Source organism: Asterias amurensis, chromosome 13 (assembly GCF_032118995.1).
Source record: "Asterias amurensis chromosome 13, ASM3211899v1".
NCBI classification, from domain to species: Eukaryota; Metazoa; Echinodermata; class Asteroidea; order Forcipulatida; family Asteriidae; genus Asterias; species Asterias amurensis.
This window is the reverse complement of record NC_092660.1, coordinates 15,614,055-15,619,162: the sequence shown is the minus strand read 5'-3', so window position 1 is coordinate 15,619,162 and position 5,108 is coordinate 15,614,055.

Here is a 5,108-nt window from a genome sequence, read left to right as displayed (position 1 = left end):
TAATGCATGTCTCCACCCATGTCTCAAATACTGACCAATTCATGAAATGAGGGAATGACCTAATCTCAATGATGTTAGTAGATCGAAAGTTGTGTGACTTACCTGACATCATCTTCCTTATCTAAAAGGGACGTCGACCCAAGCCCATCAGATAATTTGTACTTAGAAAGGCTGAGTATTAAATACAAACAAGTCAGTACGCAGCGCAGGGCCGGCAGCGGAGAAAAAAAAAATAACATTCTGTCTTCATGGATGAATACAGGAAATGCTGTTACTTTTCAATATTAATATTATTGTGGTGAACATAATATAATTATTATTAATCTTAAATTCATACGAATCCTTTGGCAAACTATTGGGAAGAAGAAGAACAAATCGTTGACCATTTGTTTTAACTTGTTGTGTCACGTGTTAAAACTGTTCTAAACTGTTCTGACAAAGTCATTATCCGTATGATCAAATCTATACTTCAATAAGGAAAACAGTAAAGGTTTGGATTGATCCATTGTGTGAGTCAGGAGGTACAAAACACAAATGAATGTAGAACAAGAATATATGAAATGTTTTCAGTTTTCCCCATTGTCTTCGTGAATGGTTAGGCAAGATGTGTAGCTGCCAGAGGGCAATACAACTTTATATCAATATATCACAGAAAAAAAGTTCTTTTATAGTCTTCATAATGAGTAAGCTTTCAAATTAACCAATTTATGTTTTATCCTGATCAATAACGATGTTTGGTGGTTTTTTTTTTTTTTTTTTTATTAGCCTTTTTTTATATTTAGCTTTTTACTTAACAAAAATTCAATTAACTATTGGTTTGAAAGATTATGTGATTTAATTTGTAATTGATTTGTTTTATAACGAATCCAACCCGATTATGGTTGCAGATAAATGATCCTTACTTTCAAAACCCTTATCAATACTGTACAAGGAAACGTAAGAACACAACACACAAAGTTATTGCATACAATATTTTTTTTTTTTGAACCGTTGTAAAACATTTTTCCCCCAAATCATTTTGCAATAAACATCTGTGTTTCCTGTTTAGCTAATAGGAGGAACTATCCAGTTTAATTCATGCCAAATCTTCATCCAGACCACTAAAAAATCACAACGAACAACCAAGGTCGAATAATCAAAGTGGTCATGCAATTCTCAAGCTAATTGTTGTCCGATCAAGACAGTATTTCATATCAAGTGATGCCCATATGACTTTATAATTTATTGTCGCTGTGAACGCATTCAAAATACACACGGACAATATTCAGACTGCAAAACCCTTTTTGTCAACATTTGTCTTGAAACAACAACGAGTTGAAGAGACCCTGCATCCTCACGCACAATGATAGGAACCACGGTCATGAGAACTTAAGGGAAAGTTACCATCACGTAATATAGTGATATATTTTGATGTAAGAACTTAAAGGCTGCTATCCGGGGAGGGGGGGGGGGGGGGTACATTAAGTTAATTATCCTGAATGCAATAGTTTAAAGGCAGTGAACACTTTCGGTAATTACTCAAAATAATTATAATCATAAAACTTTTCTTGGTGACGAGTAATAGGGAGAGGTTGATAGTATAAAACATTGTGAGAAACAGCTCCCTCTGATGTGACGTAGTTTTCGAGAAAGAAGTAATTTTCCACGAATTTGATTTCGAGACCTCAGACTTAGACCATGGTGCGAAAAAGGTGTGTTTTGCTTTTATTATTATCTCGCAACTTCGACGACCGATCGAGCTCAATTATTCACAGACTTGCTTTTTTATGCATTAAATGTTGAGATACACCAACTGTGAAGACTAGTCTTGAAAAGTTATAAATAGCGTCCAATGTATTTAATCACTAGTGAAGAAACCCATCATAAGGTCACCCGATTGGGTTTGACCACAAACGGCAGTCAAATTTAGTCAAAGACTAAACACAGTGAAAAACACATACACGCACACACGATTGGTTGATCATTCGGGTAATTTCTGAATGGAGTGATTTGTTGTTGAGTACAATTTGCTCGATGTAACAGAGTTGTTGGTGTTCACTGAAAAATTGTGTTTTGAAAGGTCTTTAATTGGACCGTTAATTTTAGAGTATAGTCAGGCCTAATGTAAAGTTGGCGCGTGAAAAGAAAATAATACCCACAATCGCTTGGGAATCTTGGCTTTGCAAAAAACACACACAAATGCCCACTGAATTTTTATGGCGGTACTTGGCAAAAAAAGTGACATCGAAATTGGCGTTTTAGTATAAACGGTTATCAACTACTTTGGATTTTGTGTGATCGTGAATATTAACACAGTTTTTTCGCTCTTCATTAAAAGCGAAAAGGGCATGCGATTATGTCCTATTATATGCAATACTATCCGGATGCATTATTGTATATGCAATAATGTCCACCGGACGGTTTTGCATATGCAATCGTGTCCGTCCGGACGCTGCTGCATAATGCAATTGTGTCTGCCCGGACACATTTGCATATGCAGTTGTGTCCGCCCCGTGCAAAGCTGTCCTTGAAATAAATTAAACGGAGACCAGACAACTCGTCCGTCGGACAATTCGTCCGTCGGACAACTCGTCCCTTCGGACAACTCGTCCGCGGACAACTCGACGGTGTTGTCTGACATTCAATTAAACGTTCTTGGTCGACGGAACAGTGTTCGCCATTTGTTTTACATGCTAAGTGCATGTCATGAATGACATGGGAAATGTTCGGCTGTTGGGTATTCGCTGCAATCATAAAATACGTGCGTGTTCATGCTGCATCACGTAGGTCCAGTGCATGCACACTCGCTTACGCGCGCACATACATGTACAGTCATGTACATGCCACCGGACGGTTTTTGCATAGCCCCGGACACAATTGCATATGCAAAAATGTCCTAATCGGACAGTATTGCGTGGCGGACACAATTGCATCTGACACCGGTGTACTAGAGAAGTATTTCCCTCTATAATGTTGTCCCCCATATAAACTTATTTAGCATTGATTGAATATGGTTCAACAGAGGGCGCTATCGGAAGACGTTTATGCGCACTTTTCGGGGACAGAATTCCCGGGATGACAGATTTTCCTGTCACACCAGTGTCAACGGTTTTCTGGTCACCCCTTTGGGACTTTGTGTCCCAACAGAAAACTTAGGTCAACATTTTCAATATCAAAGTATTCATAGGGGACTCGATCTGCTTCCCAAAATAAACACAGCTTAAATTAACAAGCATATGTTTCTTTATTACCAGAATATTCCAAATCATCCAAATTGAACCTCGAACTAATACTCAGGTCCTCTGTTTTTCTCATTTGTATTTAACATCGGGAACTTATGTGTATTCGTAAGTAAACATAATCATACTGCAATATGTTTGTCATGGGATCGCTTAAATTATTATTGGACCAATATTCATATGGACATTAACATTTTCTGCCTACAAGGTAGCCTTTTGTCAAGGCATACATGGCTTGGACAGCTACCAAGCAACAGGAATGTAATAATGACCCGAAGTAATACAATTGAAAATACCCAAAGTTGTTTTCTTTTTATGGTTTTGTTTGTTGTTTATTTTGCTTCTAACAGTTTAAGCAGGCCTAAAACACTTTATATAATACACGTTGGCTTATGATGCTGTAGTTTCTCAAAAGTACACTTGTTTTGAATTAATGATGTTAAACTATTACAATGCCAATGAATTGTCTACACTGATTCATGCTTTGGTCTTAAATATTTTACTTTTCTTGTAGTAACAAGCCACCAGGTACGTATCCCCCCTAAGGGGTAAGGTAATCAGATAAAATTGGAATGGTAAACAAGGTGTAAACATTATTCCCTTGCATGTTTTTACCACGAAGCGTTATCTCGAAATACTGTTTCGTCTTTATGAAATCATGATACTTTGATTATAGTTTCGTTTTCTCATTATTTTTTTTATTTCAGTATTTGTTGCCAACGTTTGAGCTACATGTCCCGTTATGGGTTCCGTAGCAAAGGAACGACTTGTTCAAATACCATGCTGGTCCTCTACTTTGGAATAATCTGCCTCTTAGTATCCGTAACATGTCTTCTATTCATAAGTTGAAAGAGGCCCTCAAAATCCTGCTTTTCATTAATTTCATGTGTTTCTTTCTTGCGCCATGAGCATCACCAGTGGTGGATACCGGCGCATTATAAGTGTTATTATTATTAACGAACTTTTGAATGCAACAATATTGACAAGGACATAATTTGAACTTCATCGTATTCACCAACCCGACTCAATTAAGTGTGTGTATTGATAAAAGCCATGAATTAAATATATGAAACCAACCAATAGTATCAGCAATGGTTGTTCTCATGTCTATGTATAAAGTCACTATGACAAAAATAGCAATACTTGAATGTTGAATTATTTACACAATATTTCAATCCTAGTTCAGTATCTTATATAAGAGAATACTCCGAGCGATGCACAAAAAAAAAAAACTAGTTAATTACATGTCCATGTAGAATATAGGAACACGAGGAACATACCAAACATACCAATGAAAGGATTGACCATTAACAAGAAGGATGACAAACTACATATGATAAGAAAATGAACGATATGGAACCATTATATAGCTCAGTAATATAAATTTACCCACGTTAAGTTTCTTCCTATAGGATATTCCTTGATCCCGAACTTCAACATAAACATACAGGATTAGATGTAATCTTGATTAAATACATCACAACAACAAAAAGTGTTTACCATAACTTTAATATTAGGTTTCTTGGTGATAACATGATTGAAACATACCGATGTTCAATTTAAAGTTATAGTACATGTTGATGTGTGGGCCTCTAACGATCTGGTGGGGTTTCCCAATTAAAAGTAGATAAAGTACGACAAACAATGGATCTAGTAAGTACTTTCGAGTTTAGATGTTTAAACTTCCAATCGTATTATTAAAATAGTGTTTTTCGTTTTTGTTTTATTAACCTTGCGTCACATTACATTCAAAAAGACCTAGCAGGACAGTTTAACCATGTTGATTGGTAAAGAGGAGTTCACGAGGCCTTGCTTGAAACTGCGATATCGATATGTTGAGATTAGGTATAATACACATCCAGATGGAACATTGATTATCGCTTGGCACTT